Here is a 20,126-nt window from a genome sequence, read left to right on the forward strand (position 1 = left end):
GTTTATATAAAAAAAAGTCCCCAGCTAAAGAAATAACCATTTTGCCTTTTAAATACAATTTGCAACTAAGTTTTGGATGAAACAAGAGTCTGGAAACAGGGTACATTACTTTGACCATTGACTGCTTGTCCTACCACATATTTGGCTGTATTTAATGTCTGGCACACCAAAAAGATAGCTTGGTGTTTCTGTTGCTAGGTCAGACTAACACAATTACACAGAATCATTATTAACCAGAACTACAAAAATTGAAAAAGGGATTTCTAAAACCTAAGTCCTTGCAGCCTAAGTCAAGAATCAAGGAATGTAGGGGCTTGAAGAAACCTCAAAGTTATCTAATCCTGCTGATACGTATAGACCCTCTCTTCAATATGCCCAATAATGGTCATCCAGATTCTACTTCCCATGGGGCAGCTAGGTGGTGCAGTAAATAGAGTACCTGGCTTGAAGTCAGGAAGAGTCATTTTCCTGAGTTTAAATCTGACCTCAGACATTTACTAGCTATGTGGCCCTGGGCAAGTCACTTAACCTTATTTGCCTTAGTTTCCTCATCTGTCAAATGAGCTGGAGAAGGAAAGGGCAATCCACTCCAGTATCTTTGCCAAGAAAACCCCAAGCGGGGTCACAGAAAGTCAGATATGACTGAATGACAACATTCTACTTCCCAATGTTGGGAAGCTTGTTATTTCCCCAAACAATCTATCCTCTTTTTGGATAGCCCAAACTGTTAGGGAGATAAAATTTTACTGAGATAAAATCTGACTCTCTGTACCTTGCTGAAAAGGAGATTTAAGAGGGACAAATGGGTCTCTAGTTCCATCCTCTGGGGTCAGGTGAACATGATGGCCCTTTGACTACCTACAGGCAGCTGTCATCTGCTCTTTGAATCTTTTCTTCTTCAGTTTAAGACCCATTAGTTCTGTCAACTAATGAGTTGATATCTTGGTTTGGAGACCCTTGTTGTCCTGGCCAACCTCCTCTGGGTGCATTCTAGCTTTCCAATTCTTGCCTTAAAACAAGGTCTGACCAGTAACTTTCCAAATGAATTTGTTCCTCTTGCCTAATTCTATCCAGCACCTTAACACACACACAACTCACACACACACACACAGGTGCACAAACACACACACTTTAGTTGATTATTTTGTCCTTTAGTAAGCTTATGTTGTATTATCCTATTCCCTCACACTTGTCCCTCATACTCCTTTTATTCTATATCTCATTATCCTGGTAACCAATTGGTAGGATGATGGATTTAGAACTTGGGTTCTAATTTTGATTTCAAGCTCTGCTACTTGCTACCTATATAATCTAGGTAAGTCACTTATCTTTCTGGGCTTCAACTTTCTCGTCAATAAAATGAAAGTGATATATAATCTATATATAAACCATTTATAATATATATGTACATTTTTATATATGTACATATCTATATATTTATGTATATATGTTGCATGTACCTAGTTATTTGCATATTCTCCCCCCTTGTGAGCACCTTGTGGATAGGCATTATTTTTGCCTTTGTGTCTCCAGTATTTAGCACAAGTGACTAGTGCATAATAAATACTTAATAAATGCTTGTTGACTGACTATACTACCTGATCTCTAATACCTACTCCCAGCCCAAATCTTGTGGTTGTAGGTGTTTGAAAGGACGAACAATTTCCACCTAAAGCATGTTTGGTTTGCTGTTGAATGCACATGGGAATCATCAACAACAACATGTTACATACTCACACGCTACTTCGTGGCCCTGGCTCCATGTCTCTTGCTCCTAGCATTTCCATCTTTCTTATGCAAGGCTCCTATTTCCCCCATATCAGCATGCCTCTGTCTATGCCAGGATGTTAGTACAAGAACAAGATGTTCCCATGACCTTGGGAGGGCAGGAAGCATTGCCAGTTAATGCCAAGAAAGCTTTCCAAGCTGGCCAAAAGACCTAACAGTCAATCATCAATTTGCCAGTCACCATAGCCCACTGGAGATTAACCCGGCTTAGGACAGGTGGATTTGGTTTCCAAGCTGGGATTCTGAACGTTTCTCTCCCCCCTGATTTGACATGGGCTCTGCTAGGTGGGGGGAAGGGAAGGAAGAGAAAAGAGCTACTGGGGGTGGGGTAGGGAGTGGGACTGAACCACAGGAAAAAAAAATACAACTTTTTCTCCACCTCCTAAGGGGACTTGACAACATGACACCCCATCTTTCCCAATTTGGCACACCCCAGGACCAGCTGACTTTCATCCTTTTTTTTTTTTTTTTTTTTTTGCTTTATCATTTTGTTATTCAGAGATCCTGAGAATCTAAGGGCCATTTTGCCTTCATGGGTGGCAGGGTGGGGACACAGATACAAAATGTTTAACATCTATTTTAAGTATTTTGGAAGAAAATAATAATGCAAAAGACAAAAAATAATAATGCAAAAATCATGCAAAATAATTTGCAAATAATGCAAAATGATTTCAACATATTGTTTTTATAGCATTTTATATATTAAAAAAAACCTCTTTCATATATATTACTTTTATTTGATGCTTACAAAAACCTTGTAAGTAGTTCATTCTCAGATTTGACAGATAAGACAACTTGAGGCCTAGAGTGATTATATGACTTGCCCATGATCACACATCATTAGTAATAGAGCTAGGACTAGAACCCATGTCCCCTGACTCCTAAACAGTGATATTTCTTCTGTCCCATGCACTCCTCAGAGGGTACCTAATTTCAAGAGATCATTTATGTTGCCTTTATAAATCTCTTTTGCTTTATATACTAACATGACTCTATTAACTCACATTAACTCTGAGCTGAGCCATCTATACTTTCTCATGTCACTCCACTGAGGACAAATAAAAAAAAGGCCAATGAGGGCACAGTTTGTGGTTAGGAAAACAAGTGTTTGCTTATGTGCAAATCCTAACATTTGGGTCCATTAATTGAATCTAGGACCTTGGCCTCATGAACAGTACACTCAAATTCACTGAGCTGAATGAACAGTGATTCTGTGAGACAAAGCTACAGACTTTCTCTCCTAATGAGACAGAGGCATACAGTGGAGTCATTTCAGACTCTGTATACCATTGTTTTTGGTGACAGCTCTTATATAACAAAGAAGAAGAGGGGAGAGAAGAGGGAAGGAAGGGAGGAAAGAAGGAAAAGGAAGAAAGGGAGAGAGGGAGGAAGGAAAGAAGGAGAGAAGAAGGGAGGGGGAAAGGAAAAGAAAGAAGCAAGGCAGGTAGGAAGGAAAGAAAGAAGGAAGGAAGGGAGAAAGGAAGGAAAGAAGGAAAGAGATAGAAAGGGAAGGAAGGAAGGAAGGAAGCAAACTCTTATCCTATAAATGCTTATAACTTAGCACAAGAAAAATAGGTTGGAATCAGATTTTTGCTTTTGCTATCCAGGATCTTTCCAATCCTAGCATAGGTGTACTGAGCTTAGTGAAACAGGTCAACTTAACCCAAATCTAAGTGCAAGTGAAGCTCTTCAAAAAAACTCAAAAATATAACCCACAACCTGAGTGACCATTGCCAAGCTTCCAGCATTCCTCTCCTTTATAAATTGGACATGGTATTGGTATGTCACTGATAAGGATGAGAATTGGTAAAACTGCTGACGGGGAATCTATTTGCCAGATGATAGATTTATTTATATTTTTTTTATCTTATAGCTAACTCTCAACGGCCTCTAGTCACTGAAGATGGGGATTTAGAAAAGTGAGAAATGAAGGGGGGAGGTGGAAAGGCTGCCTCCCTGAGATCAACAGAGAATTCAATTCAACAAGTATGTATTAGATACCTACTATGTGCAAAGCATTGTTCTAGAAGGTCACTTAACCTCACGGGGCCTTGGTTTCTTTATCTGTAAAGTGGGGGGAGTACCAATATTTTCAATTTTTGTGAAGAAAGCATTTAATAAAATGTAAAGGACCATATAATTAATTACTATTATTGTTTTTGTTATTCTTCCAAAATTCTTAGACTTTGTGGATTATACAACATACATTAAATATAGACCCTCCTCTCATAGAACTTAAAACCTAGCAGATTCTGCCATTCCACATACTACAGGGACGGCTAACAATTTCTTTAGTTGTTTTGTTTTATCCCCTTAAATTTCCTTGGCCCATGTTATAGGGAAGTCAAAAAGACTATGGAAAATTGAAGGAGCAAAAAAGAGATATATTGAGAAATGAATGGGCAATACACAAATAGAACCATCAATCCATGAATAATCAATCAATCACCATATATCTTGAGCATCTTCCATGTTTCCACCCAGCACTGTGCCTGAGGTTGAGGGAGATACCAAAGATGTGGCAAACATGATCTCTGCTCTCCAGACACTTAAGATCTAGTTGTAGAGTCAAGGCAAAATACCATGAAATAATTATATTATTAATATAATAATTATATAATTAATATAATATTAATTACTTAGTAACTATACAAAGGTACCTCTATATGACATTTAAAGTCAAACACTGGTTCCAGCCTTACTTTACTGTATTTTAGCCAGACTGACCTACTTGTTACCTTGTACAACATCTTATCTTCTGTTCCTGGGCCTTTGTACAAGCTGCTCCCCATACCTGGAATTTACTCCTTCCTTACTTTTGTCTCTTAGAATCCCTAGCTTCCTTTATATTGTTTTCCCATCACTACATATTTATCTTATATTTACTTATCTGTGTACATGTTATTCTCCACCAAAAGATTATGAATTTCTTGAAAACAGACACTGTTTGTTTTACTTTGGATCTTCAGCAACCTGGACAATACAACTGGTGCTCAATAATTGCTGTTGAATGAATGGATAGGCAATATAGGTAAGTGCCCAATGAGTTGTTCAGGGCTGAAGTTATGAGAGAGAGAGGGACAGAGACAGAAAAAGAGAGAGACAGAGGGAGAGAGAGACAGAGAGAGAGAGAGAAACAGAGACAGAGAATTATTGGCTGGGCAAACAGGAGAAGATATGACTTGAACTGGGTCTTTAAAGATGAGTAGAATTTGGCTAGATGGAAGAGGAAAGGGCTTAAGTAAATCAATCAAACTATCAACGGGTATTTATTAAACTCTTGCTATGTGCTAAGCTCTGTACTAAGCAAAGGCATGTTTGGAGGATTGTGTGGGAGCAAGGTAACATGATATAGTGGATAGTTAGCTTGCTTTGGAACCAGGAAACCCTGAGTTCAAGTCCTGCCTTTGACACATAATAGTAATGTGAAAAGTTACTCATACTTTTCCATGGTCTCGGCAGCTCTTTCTGTAAGGCTATAAACAGCAGAGAAGGAACTGATCTTCATTGTTAGAGGAAGTTCCTCACCAGAGACTCCCCCTACACCAATGAAATCACATTTCCAATCACTATCCCTATGTGGCAGGTGCTATGCTAAGCAAAGGCATTTGAGGGCTTGTAAGGAAGTTGATTTAGCTGGAAAAAATGGTTACTAAAGAATTAGTCATATTTGCAAGGCTGACTTGCTAATGGCATGCCATTGAGTCCAACCAATCTCCATTCCCCTGCTTTTTTCCCCTCCCTCCCATTAGTTTATTCTTTAGTTCACATTTCTCTAAATGTTTTCTTCACAAAGTCTCATAAAGTATGTCATGAAAGCATCATTATCTCTCAGGCTCAGAGAACTTAAGGGCCCCGATCGTTATTCTTTTCGTCCCCACCAGTGGGATTGTTTTATTTATTGTATTTGTATCCCTAGAGCCTAATCTAGTATCAACACATAGTGGGTACTTAATAAATGCTTGTTGGGGTAGATCCAAGATGACAGAGTAACAGGAAGAAATACAAACTTCCCCCCCCCAAAAAATACCAAAACCCCATAACTCCTCCAAACAGATCTAGAAAATTCAAATCTTAATAGGGAAATCCAAGAAAAAGTCACAGTGAGACATTTCTCCAGTCCAAGTAATCATAGAGAGACAGATAGAAAGGTTTGTGGGCGTGGGAACTAAGGTCTGGCCAGCAATGGGTTTAGAGCAGCGCTCTAGCATAGAGGGAGGCTGTGAGTCTAAGCAAGAGAAGATCTCAGACCCATAACAGGGCACCAAAACCTAGTTCAGATGCCAACTGACATCTTTGTCTCTTATTACCCAGTTCTGGATCACAAATCCAGGGCAGACTGAAGAGAAGACCTGCACACAGGGGTGGAATTCAGGGATAAAGAGTTGTTGCTCTAGGCTGTGTTCCAAGAAGTTCAGAAGTTAGCAGCAGGAATGTGAATCTGACTCCAGGAGTAAAGCAGGGTCTCAGTTCCAACTTCTAACCCAGAATAAAGGCTGCAGAGAAATAACCATGGCAGGCATCCTAGAACAAAGAGAAGCTCGCAGTTTGGTCATTCTGAACTAGTTAAATGTTCCTGGCTGGTTGACAGTGTCTCAGTCCAACAGCAGCAGTCTTCTGTTGTTTAGACACAAATCCAGGTCGGGAACTTGCAGAGTTCAGAGTGGAGGGGTGAGGGTAGAGGAAGGTAGCAATCAGTCATTGTCCTACCATTTTGGGAGAAATGAAAGCTTACTGATCTCTAGTCTGAATTGTAACAAACAAAACAAAACAAAAAACACTCAATACCTCAAGTAAGCAGCAATAGAACCAACCCAGACGTTGGGTCCAGAAGTACATAGAGCCTAGAACCAACCTCAAATTCAAAGTCAATAAGTAGGCTAGAAGAATGATCAAACAAACAAATAAACATATCACAAAAAAAAAACTATTATGGTGACAGGGATACTCAAGACACAAACCTAGAAGAAGAAAACAACTCCAAAATAGCAATAAACAAAGCCTCAAATAAGAATACAGCTTGGAAACAAATTTAATTAGAATCCTTGAAAAGGATGACACAAAAGTTTTAAAAAGTTGAAAAAAATTATAAATGAAATGGTAGTGCTAGAAGAAAAATGGAAAAGACATGAGCTATAGAAAAAAAGGAATTAGAAATGGAATTAACAGCTTGGCATAAGAAGTACAAAACCTTGCCCAAGCAACAAATTCCCTAAAAATTAGAATGGCTCAAACGGAAACCAATGACTCCATCAGACAAGAAGAAATACCAAAATATTAAAAAATAAAAGAAAATATAAGGTATCTTATAGCAAGAACAACTGACCAGGAAAACAGATCAAGGAGAGAATACTTAAGAATCAATGGCCTATCTGAAAATCAAAAGAGGGAAAAATATACACACATGGAATTGGGTGCAGAAATACATTTCATTCAATAAGGAAAAAAGGAGGGAAAAGGAAAAAGGAAGAGGAGTGAATTTGAGGAAAGGTAGATTAAATGCAGAATTAGTCCTAAGTAAAACAAACTCTATTAGTACCAAAAAAAGTGAAAATACTTACAATTTTTTCTAGGTGGCAAAGAATTGGAATCTGAGGAATTGCCCATCTATCGGGGAATGATTGAATAAATTTCGGTATATAAATATGATGGAATACTATTGTGCCATAAGAAATGATGTAAGAGATGGTTTTAGAGAAACCTGGAAAGACTTGTATGCACTGATGCAAAGTGAAGTGAGCAGAACCAGGAGAACAATTTATACAATGACAACATTATTAAGACAAACGACTTTGAAAAACTTAGGAACTCTGAGCTGTTTAATGACCAACCACAATTCCAGAGGATTAATGATGAAACATGCTATCTACCTCATGAACGAGGAGTGAAGGACTCAGAGTTCAGAAAGGGACACACCCACATGTATAGTGTGCATATATATACACACATGTATGTATATATACACATGTATAAAATATACACATACATATATGCGTATTTGTGTGCATACTTACATATATACATATATTTGTGTATACATATACTGTAAATATGTATACATATATACACATATGTATGTATCCTTTTTTTTTTCCTTTTCAGACAAAGACAATCCCGAATTTAACTTGTTTTGCTTGACTATACATATCTGTAATAGGGGTTTTATTTTGTTTTTCTTTCATTCTCAATTGGAGGGTGGGTGGGTGGAAGGGAAAAAAGATAAGTTTTTATTGATTGAAAAAATAAATGCTTGTTGGTTGATTGGCAGAACCAAAATGAGAACTCGTATCTTCCGATTCTAAGTCCAAGGCTATTTTCACTGCACTTCTGGGCCTCCTTTTTCCCAGGTGCAATGCTTTCCCAAGACCCAAATATTGTCGAGCCCACCAAAAGATCATTTTCTTCCTTCTCTGTTCACTTTTAGCCCAGGCTAGGAGATGGAAGAGCAATCATTCTTACTTGCATTGTTCCACATTCTGCCTTCTTCCCCTCCCCCAGAAGGTGGGATTTCCATATCATTGGAGATCAGCAGGGGGGCTGGCCAGCGGAGCCCAGTTCTGGGCGCTATTCCAAAACGGCATGGAAGTTTTGTGCAGTGTTGTCATTTTTCTCTGAACCACTTGTCTTAGCTATGCTATTTAAGAGACTGCATGATTCTCTGGGACTCAGAGTTGATTTGTTTGTCCCTTGGGGTGGGGTGGGAAGGCGGAAAAAAACGCAACAACAGAGCTCCAAGATTTGGGTTTTGCCCGGGGTTTTATTATTGAAACAATCTGCTTGTTTGGATTGGATTGAAGTTTCAGACAGTTTTCCCTTTTTTCCTGGTCCTCCTCTGGGGTGACAGGAGAGTGGCATTTGCCTCTTGGTCCAGGGTAAGGATTCTTGGTGTTTCTGAGCATGTGTGTTCTCTCTTTTGGAATCCCTAGGCGAGGGCTTTATATGTCTGTTCTGCTGGCTCCTGCTAAGACTCAGGCAGGATGATTTGCTGCATAGCTTGGCACTGATATGCAATCTTCAAGTTGATGGATACTTGGACTGCTGGCAGCTGGGGGAGTGAGAAACGACACTGTGATAAGTGCATTTTTTCCCACATTTACTACAGATAGCTCAGATAGGGGTTGACGTACAAACGGTTTTCGCCTCTATCTGCCAACACTAGGGAAGAGGTGGAGGAGGCAATGACTGGGTGGCCCACAGCACCGAAAGCTCAATCTTAGAATGACATGATGACAGTCTGTTGAGTGGAGGAAAGAGCCCAGGGCTAGAAAGTGGGAAGCTGAAGTTGGTAGCTCGGTTTGGTGGAAAGATTGTTGACTCTGGAGTCAGAGTCCCTGGGTTCACATCTTGCCTCTAGCACTTACCACCTGTGCGACCTCAGAAAGAACACTTAAATTTCCTGTACCTTTGTTTCCTCGTCTGTAAAATGAAGGGGTCTGAAGTCTCTTCCAGTCCTAGATCTTTGATCCCATAATTCTGCTGTGGTCACCCATTAGACCACTGTAGTTGGGGAAGCACTGAGTGCTAGGGGGAACACTGGACTGGAATCAAACTCCCTGGGCTCTGGCCCTACCGCTGACTTATTATGGAACTGTGGGTAAGTCATTTCACTCTGAACAGCGATTTCCTTCCATAGAAATGGGTACTCCTAGACTCATGAAATTATTCTTGAAGAAAGCCCTTCTGTAAATTGTAAAGGATTGTTAGAATGAAATGATTTAGCCATTGGGCATGGTGGTAGCGAACTCGAAAATGTTGCCCACATGCACAACATTGTTGCCTTGTAACAACTTTTACATATTCATCCTCCCCTTGCTTTCCACAACTGGGGACAGCAACTCATCACCTTGAGGTGTAAAAGTGCAATAGATATCCATTCTCTACTGGCTTGGTCACCTCATCTCTGTCAATAAAAGTAAGTTAGAAGTTGGCAACTAGGTGGCACAGTGGATAGAGTTGTAGGGCTTGGATTCAGAAGACTCATCTTCCTGAATTCTAATCTGACCTCAGGCACTTACTAGCTGTGTGACCCTGGGCAAGTCACTTAGCTCAGTTTACCTCAGTTCCCTCATCTGTAAAAATGATTTGAAGAAAAAAAAAATGGCAAGTCACTCCAGTATCTTTGCCAAGAACATCTGAAATGGAGTCTTGAAGAATTGGACATGACTGAAGAGCAACCACCTGGAAGTACCTGACTAGAGGTAGATCTCCAATTAGCTTTTTGGAAGTAGCCATGCAATGAGTGAGGGGGTAGAAACACAGGTTAAGAGAGACTTGGCATGAACCAGGCCACATAGACCTTTCCAGTATCAGTAGAAAACACAGGACGTGGGTTCAGTGTCCACCTCTGTTACTTTCTACCTGGACAATTTAACCTCTTAATTTGAATAACAGTCTCCTCATCTATAAATGAAAGGGGTTACATGGTCTTTAAAATCTCCTTTAGCTCTAAATCCTGTGACCTATGACCAATGAGGCAACTGGCCATCAAGGCAGAACTGGCTTAAAAGACACTGCCAGGGAAAGCTTGCACCCCACTTTGTGTAGTACACCTCTGGGAGATTTGGAGGCATGATGGGGGTATTAGGGTGTTGGTGGCAGTTGTCTTGAAAAGAAAGTGCCCCCTCCCATGTTGAACCCAAACAAAGCTCCATTTGCCCCATGTTAGTTCCAGTTCTGCTCTAGACACAGCCAGACTCCAAGAGAAAGCTGAGCAGAGTGCAAAAAGAACACCGGAGAAAGGAGCTGGCAGCAGAAAACTAGACCTTTGCAATTATTTGTGTTTCAATAATCTAAGGTACCATTAACAACTCAGGTAAGACATTTTTTAAAATTCTAGAACAGATATGATTTTTATCTTGACGTTACCCCTTTAATCAGTAGCTCTGATCAAAGCCTCGTGTCATAAAAGATGGATGGGCTAAAGTAGTTAAACATACAGTCTTCTCCTATCCACTTAACTGCAGTTTCTCCCAGGACATTCTTTCCTGCTCTTCAATTTAAAGACCAGCAATTGTCTTTTAGTTATTTTCAGAAACAAAGTTGGGATTTGGGGGTTTGGAGGGGAGTGGAGGGGAGTAAAAACACATTTGAAAACTTCCCTTCCTTCTTAGCGCTCAGGTGAGAACCTTATGACAATTTATTTCCATTTCAAGACAAATATTTGAAAAAATGCCAAAACATGCTAGCTCTTGTTTCTACATAAACACATAGGGCAAGATAAGCATCAAAAAGGAAATGTTAGGACCTTGTTCACTTTGCTCATCGTGTATGGAGCAATTGAAACATGGGCCCAGCCAGATTCCAGAGCAGCCACTAGAGCTTTGACAGCTGATTTCCAAAGTGTTAATTCCCAGCCTGACCCAATTCTCACCCAGATGAACTGACAACCTACAAATCCCTTTGGCACAATTCTCATTTCATACCTGTATTTAAAAAATAATATTAATTTGGGATGTGCAGACCCTGAGGCCAAACTTTTCTTATAAATAATTGATGTGTTCTTTTTTTTTTTAAACCTGTTTAAAAACAGAGCCAATCTTGAGCACCACTGCAGCCAACAAGTCAGCGAACATGGAGTTAGAACCAGATGGGACCTTAGCAATCATAGTGGTGCAGTAGAAAGAGTACCAAATTTGGAGTCAAGGGACCTGTTTTGTTTATTTGTTTGTTTTTGCTAGATATTGTCCATGAGACTTTGAACATATCACATAACCCTCTGAGTTTTAGGTTTCTTCTTTGTAAAATTAGGAGGTTGGCCCAAATGACTTCCAAAGTCTCTCCCTATTCAACACCTGTAATCTACTCCTACCCCTCTAATTTGACAGATAAAGAAACTAGAGGGAAGGGATTTACCCAAATTTACACATCTGAAATGATAATAGCGGTCAACACATAATATATTTTATAGAAATCCAAATTTTCCTCCATAGGATTGTCTAAAGCAAGGTGTGCTTACAATGTGTTACATCGAGTTTTATTGAATTAGCATGCCACAACTGGAAACCAACCATTATCTAATGTCTGAAACGGAGAATAAAAAAGTTACCAAAAGTGTGGATTGTGTTTCTAATTGCCCTTATATCCCCAGAGCTAAGTGTTTATATAAATAAAAGTTTCAGCTTTAATTACAACCATTAGAAATGAAAGGTTTCATTTGACAAGCATACTTTAGGCCAAGGGTTCTTGGGTCTCCTTAAAATTCTTAAAAACTATTGAGAACTCCATTTTGTTTATGTAGAAGATTAATAATTATTGATGTATCTGTTGGTACTTGCCATATTAGACAGCTGCTAAATATCTATTGATATTTCCCATTTTAGAAATTAAAACTATGCCACCAGCTGCTTCTGCAGTACAAGGTACGCTGATTTTGAAATCTGAAGACCTGGATTTGAGTCTCTGACACCCATTAATTGTGTAACTTCAAGCAAGTCACTTAACCTCTCCTCTATAAAGTGGGAATAATAATATTTATACTACTTAACTCAACCAGTTGTTATAAAAGAAATGCTTTGCAAACCTTAAAGCACAATATAAATGTGTATGTTATGCAAAAGTCTTTTAAAGAAATAGCTTGTAAAATATGTGAAATGAAACATGATTGATACATTTCTACATTTTACCATGCTGTGTACTTTACCTGACATTCAGTCTTTAGCCAGAAGATAAAAATAAGGAAATTGTGGTTAAAAAAAAAAAAGATTTTCCAAGCCTCAGTTTCCCTTTTTGTTAAATGTAGAGTAGAATAACTTCATAGTAGTTCGTTTCTTATGTGGTGTGATTTCATAGTCTTGAAGAGTACCCAACTTGAATGGTTATTGTGATAGCTCCCATCAATATAGTGTTCTGTAATGAACAAAGATTTTCTCACACAAAAACTTAATAGTAGTCAAAGAACGGAGGTAGTGTTAAAAATACTGGCTTTGGAGTCAGAAGATTTGGGTTCAAATCCTGCTCCTCCTACTTATATACCCGTGTGACCTTGGGCAATAGGAAGGGGAAGGAAATAAGCATCTATTAAAGTGCCCTACTATAGAATGTGCCTGGCACTGTGCTAGGTACTTTATATAAATATTATTTCATTTGACCCTTACAACAACGTTGGGAGGTAAGTGCTGTTATTATTGCCATTTTACAGTTAAGGAAATTGAGGTAAACAGAGGTTAAGTGACTTACCCAGAGTGACACAGCTCATAAGGGGCCCAATTTGAGCTATCTTCCTGACTCCAGGCCTAACTCTCTCTCCACTGCACCACCTTTTTGCCTCTAGGGAAGTCATTTAACCTTCTTAGGTTTCTATTTCCTTATCTATAAAATGATAAGGTTGTACTAGAGGGCAGCTGAGGTCCCTCTTGGCTCTAGATCAATGATCCTGAGTATTACTACCTCTCATTTGCAGATGAGGTTAAGTGACTTGACCACAGTTACACAGACAGTAAGTGCCAAGGCTGGAACTTGAACTCAGGTCGTCTGATTCCTAGTCCAATGCACCTTAGTTTCAAATTAAATAACAAATGTAAAAGAGTATAATATACTTTGGAAAGTAAAAAGTAATTTCTTCTTTATTAATAAAGACCCAGGTATTACTGAGAAGCAGCAAGTGTGCCCTATGGAGCTCCCATGATAGTTCTGCAGAGACCTATGAACTTAATAAATCCTTTTCCATCATGATAAGAACAATGACCACGGCAAAAAACTGAGAAATTCCCCAGAAGATATCTCCTACAGCTCATGCCAAGGAACAGTCCAAACTACAAGGGGAAGAGGTATTGTTTCTACTTTGCCTCTCCAGAGAGATAGCTAATCTTTGGGGAGCTGCAATACTGAAATATTATCTCACTACCCCCAAGCCAGTCTTGAACAGAAGCATAGTGAGTAATCACCCAAAGGTATAATTTCTCATAGAGCTGCAAGGGACCTCAAGGATCATTTAGCCCAATCATGTTGGACAGCTGACTGTAGAACATCCTTTTTTGTATTGAGCAGAAATTCACCTTCCTGTCATTTAAAGGTATTGACTTCAATTCTGCCTAGGATGTGCTGATAAATGTTTAACAACTGGCTCTCTAAAAATGTATCTGTGATGCACTTAAAGTTTAACCTGCATTATTATTATTTTCTCCAATGCTTCTTAAATCTAGACTGTCAATAAAATAATCAAGGCCTGATTTGTAGCATTTGCCAATTTTTAACATGTAAATGATCACACTGAAAATTTAACAATTTGCTCTTGCGAACTAGTATAAGCTAAGTCCAGCACAACCCTGAGTTTAGCCCTTTGAAAGAAAATATGAAACTCCTTCAAATACTTGAAGACAGCTACCAAGTCCCCCTAAGACTTCCCTCACCCTGGCTAATTGGGACAAGTTCCTCCAGGCATTCCTAATATTGGTACGGTTTTAGGACCCCCTTCTCCAACCTGGTTGCCTACTTTTGGACACACTCTAGCCTCTACTTGACCCTCTTAGAATGTGAGGCACAAAACTTAACACTTCCACAGTCAGTCTAAATGAGGCAGAGTAGAAGAAGATTGCTATCTGTCTCTTTATCCTGTATATGATACTTCTATTAATGCAGCCTATTAATTTTTTTTTCCAGTTGTGACATATTGTTGGCTCACACTGAACTTGAGGTCATTTTCATATGGCTAGTGCTGAATGACCAAAAATATCTCTTGCAATGGACTTGTTGAAATGCCATTACCACTAGAATACCTTGGATTAGGGCACCAGAGAGCCAGCTTAAGGAAATACCAATTTGTGGTCTGAGAAGGGTAAACTATGAAGCCATCATGATCCACTAATACTTTAATGGGAATTAGTCAGATTTGCAGATGTCCTTTATCAGGGCCCTGAGGGGATAAGACCCAGGATTGTGAAGGGTTGATTTCTTAGTGGGAGGAGTGGTCTGGACTATGAGGCTCTCAGGGGAATAGTAAACCTGGGAAGAGCAAAGAGGTATGGGGTCCTAACAGCTGCCAAAAAAGAAGGTGAGTAGGGCGCCAAAAGGGGAAAGTTGGGTACCAAGATCTATTTGCTTCACAGTTTTGACAAGATATGACCTTTCATGATTCATGATTCTGTTCCCCTTTTCCTAAAAAATGCATTTGATTTATTCCTACATATAATAAGTAATATTATATCCCTGAATATAAAATGTAAAATACATATAATATATAAATCACATAGTAGCTTTTTTTGTCTTAGACCTTTAATTTCATCTGTGTAAAGGACGCCGATGATGTGGGAAAAACCAGTGTAAGAGCTTGAGAGCCCAAGGTCGGTCCCATAACTGGACAAGGCATCAGAACAAGACATTAGTGAAGGATACATAATATAGAAGGTGATATAATCATATCTGGCATACATGTATATGGATATTGCATGGGTGCATGTGTATATGTCACATGCATGTGTAGAGTGTGAAATGTTGGGTTGAGCATTGGACTTGGAGTCTGGAAGACTTGGGTTCACATTCTACCTTATACCATACTGTGTGATCTTGGGCAAGTCACTTAACCTCAGTCTCATTTTCCTCAATTATAAATTGAAAGAGTTGGACTTGATGACCTCTAAATTCCCCTTTCCAGCTATGAATCTATGGTCATATGATTTATGAAATCTTCAATGTACATAACTTCTGCCTACCTCTGGCAACTCCCTTGTACTTAGCTACTAAGTCATCAATAGGTAGCACTCTGAGTGGGTAGAGGGCATTCCCAAGCTGGGAGCTCCCCACACTGATAAAATCACAGATGGTTTACGTATTTATTCATTTATTCAATAAGTATTTATTATTTATCCTCTGTGTATTGTGTACTATATTATATGCTGGAAATACAAAGACCAAAAAAACACCCAAAACACCCCAGAGTCCCTGCCTTCAAAATGCTTAAATACTAATGGAGGAAATAACATATAATATTATATGTGTGTACATATGTACATGTATGAATGTATATGCATGTGTGTATATATATACATACCTATACTGTGTGTGTGTGTATATATATACCTGTGTTTATATACATATATATACATATATACATACATATATACATATATACACACACACATACATACAGTAATTTCTAAGGAAAGGCTGCTAGCAACTGGAAGTATAAGGATAAGCATACACATGTATATACACACATATATATTCCATATATTAACTGTGTGCCTAATGTATACACAAGTCAATATTCTATATATATACAGGTATATAGATAATGCATATTTAATTGCATGTATATGTGTATAGGTACAAATTATGTAACATATACATGTGTCTGCATGTATATATTGATACATTTTTATAAACTTTTACTGTATATAGTGCTTTGCAGTTTAGTGGTCTATTAGATAGAATGCCTGATTTGGAATCAAGAAGCCTGCCTCAGATTCTTACCAAGTATGAACCCTAATCAAGTCCCTGCATCTCTTTTAGCCTCAATTTCCTCATTTATAAAAAAAAATGATAAAAGCAATAAAATTATATATATGTGTGTGTGTGTATACATACATATACATATTACTTTGCAAAACTTGAAATATTAGATAATGATATTTTGATATATATTGATTATACACATATACATATATTGATTATATATATACAATACATATATATGCAATTGATATATACAATTAATATAGAAGTTTACAGTTTGCAAAGTGATATGTATATTTTTATCTTATTTGATCCTCACAACAGCATTATGAGGTAGTTACTATTATTATATTTATTTCACAAGTGAGGTAACTAAGTCTGAGATAAGTTCAGTGACTTGCCCAGAGTTGCACAACTAGTAAGTGTGTAAGGCAGGATGTGAGTTCAGGTTTTCTCAACTCCAGGTTCAAGGCTCTTATTCATCACCTTGTTGCCTCCACTATCTATATGTATACATGTGTGTATTTGTGTAATGTGCACATATATGTAGAATTAAAATTTAAATTTGAGCTTTGGCTTACAGCCACTGAAATCCCCATCAGAAGTGGGAATCCTCATTACAAAGCCATGCTTTCCATGGTTAGGATAAATTTAAGGAAAACCAAAAACTAAGTACAAAGACATATTCATAGTGCCTTTAATTGGAAAAATGGAGTCCAACTTTAAAAAAATGATTTCTATTTATTTGAGTTGTATATCCTAAATTGGGACAGCTAGGTGGCACAGTAGATAGAGCCCTGGACCAAGAGAGGAGAAGATTCATCTTCCTGAATTCAAATTTGGCCTCAGACACTTAGTTAGTTGTGTGACCCTGGGCAAGTCACTTAACCCTGTTTGCCTCTGTTCCCTCATTTGTAAAATGAGCTGGAGAAGGAAATGGCAAATCATCCAGTGTCTTTGCCAAGAAAATCCCAAATGGGGTTACAAAGAGTAGAACATGACTGAAAATGCCTGAACAACAACAATCCTAAATTACTCTGCCCTGATTCATACTTCCAAATAAGTGACTATCTTGTCACTAGAGCATGTCCCTAAAGATATTTGACTGACTGATTTAAGAGGGAACAAAGTGACTTCTGAGATTATTTTATTTGTATACCCAAAGAGCTGAATATTGTTAAATAATTAGAAAAATATGAGAGTTTTTCCTTCTCTTCAAATGCTTGCATCTGTTAGCTGGCCCCTAACATGCTAAAACTCCTAGGTATCCCTAATTCTAGGACCCAGAGAATTCCAAATGGGAAATCCAACTCAACTGTTTTCCCAGCTTTTATCTCCACACTGAAAAATGTGTTTTCTCTCATCCAAACCATCAAGAGAATAATCCTATTCTATGTTTAACAAATTGGTTAGCCTGGCTCTAGTGTTAATCTCCAGTGACAAAATTCTTGTAGAATTGTTGTGGGATTTGAGCATTCAAGCAATCTTAGGGTGGTTTATTTTGAAAATAAATTCAAGTTTTATCATAATGCTTGTGTCTATGATTAGTTCCATTTTTCTGAGGTTAAATTGGTATGCTGGTGGTATGGCTAAATAATGTTCTCACTGGAGCAGACCAATGTGACCTAGTTTGAAACCCATTAAACTGAGGTTATAGAAATGGAAAGAAAAAAGGATTTGGGGTTACTTGGTAGGAGAAGGGAAGGTTGAGAAATTACTTATTTGTCCTCAAGTACATGAAAGGGTTTTTAGGAAAATTCTAAACAGTTGTTCTCTATATCAATGAAGTCTAAAGTATGGGGGCCAAAAGATTTAGAGTTGAAAGGCCCTTAGTATCATGTGATCTAATTCTCATTTTACTTGCAAGGTGTTTCTTTACCCAGGTGATGGAGAGACTGGTCTAAGCTCACTCAAGGAAATAGAGGAGCTTGGATTTGAATCCAAGTCCCTGAATGCTAACCAATACAGTGGTCCTGCCACCAAACCATACTTACTCAATCACTAACCCTGGTAGGTTTCATCAGTCACTTATCAGAAAGGCAGGGGCTAGACCAGATGTACTTCAAAGTACCTTTCTGGCTTTAGGACTCAATAAGTATAGAATCTGATGTGGTCTGTGCTATCTGTCCTAGAGTTTAGACTTAGGAGAACCTACTTCTTACTTTGAATAATATGTTTAGAATTGGAAGGAACCTCTGAGATCCCTTGATCAAATATTCCTGCTCCCCCCTACCCCATGATCCCAGCATGCATACACAAGATGGTCTTCTGCTTGAACATTTCCAGTGACAGGGAGCTCACTACAACATAGGGCATTCCATTTCATTGAAGAGCTACACACATGCGTTATGCATATATGTTTACATAAGTATACACACACATAAACACATATGGGTGAAATCTGCCTCCTTGAAATTTCTGCTTATTGATGCTAGCTCTGCCCTGTGGAGCAACATGACTATAGAATCCCAACCCCTGTGGGAATTGCTGATTCAGTGCAATCAACAAGAACAGAGGGAAGAGTCCTCCTGAAGTAAGAGAATCTGGTTCAAGACATGATCAGAGAGTGATGTCTAATCAAGCCATGAGTCATTGAAATGCCAAATCCATGGGACAAGAAAGGAGGTGGGAATAGAGTGCATGTTCTGAGGGGAGTCAATACAGAACTCTGTAAAGGTGAATTCACTATAAAGGACACCAATAGGCATCAGAATCTATGAAACTTGCCCACCCAGCACAGCATTCTTTTGTGGCAGCTAGTCATGTCAGCTCCTCCCTCCACTGCATTACCATTGCCATGGGACAGAATAATAAAACCTTTTCCAAATGTTTGATGATGGATGCCATGATCTCCCTAAATTGTTTTATACTTCAAAGGGCAGCTAGGTAGCACAGTGGATAGAGCACTGGGCCCGGAGTAAGGAAAACCTGGGTTCAAATCTGACCTCAGACACTTAGGAGCTGTGTGACCTTGGGCAAGCCACTTAGCCCTGTTTACCTCAGTTTCCTTGTATGTAAAATGGAGATAATAATAGTACCTGCTTGCCAGGGTTATTATGAGCATCAAATGAGGTGATAAATTGTAAAGTGCTTAGCATAGTGCCTGATACATAGTAAGTGATCTATATAAATGTTATATTACTATCATTCAAACACCCTAGTTCTTTCAAACTTTCAACAATAGAAGTCATGTCCAGACCCTTCACCATCCTGGCCAACCACCTCTAGACCAATTCTACTAAGACATCCAATACTGAACATAGTGACCCAGATGCTATCTGAACACAAGAGATCAGGATATTATACTTCTATTCACATAGCCTCAGATTGTGGTGTTATGTTTTAGAAACTATATCACATTGTCAACTCTTGTTAAGCCTATTTTCAAATAAAATGCTCAGTTTTCTTTAACACAAAAAGGGACTCCTGCACTTGTGCAATTGATTGTTTGAACCGAAACATAGTACTTCACATTTTAACTTTGTTGGTTTTAGCCATCTGGTTCTATAATCTATCATACTGATGAGGCCATCGTACTTTATGTCAAATCAGCAAATTTGATAGGCATCGTTTATCAAAGTAATTTATAAGTTCAATGAATATTTATTAAGTACCTACTATGTGCAAAATATAGTGCTAGTACTTACTAAGATTTATAACTTCTATTAGACATGATCTCTGCATTTATAGAGTTTACACCTTAGTAGATTAAATTTTTCAAATGGTAAGGCCAAAAAGAGGATTCAGTGCTTCTCTATTAGAGACCTCACTCCAGGTTGACTCCAAATCATTAATCAATGCTCTTTAGGTACAGGTTGCAGCAAACTGTAAATTCACCCCACTATGTTGATCCCACATTTTATCATGGCATTCATTCACAATGATCTCTTGAGAGAAGTTATCAGATACGTTGATTAAGTCAAAATATTGCTCTAGTCTATTGATCTAAC

Source organism: Vombatus ursinus, unplaced genomic scaffold (genome assembly GCF_900497805.2).
Source record: "Vombatus ursinus unplaced genomic scaffold, bare-nosed wombat genome assembly UNPS02010548.1, whole genome shotgun sequence".
Lineage (NCBI taxonomy): Eukaryota > Metazoa > Chordata > Mammalia > Diprotodontia > Vombatidae > Vombatus > Vombatus ursinus.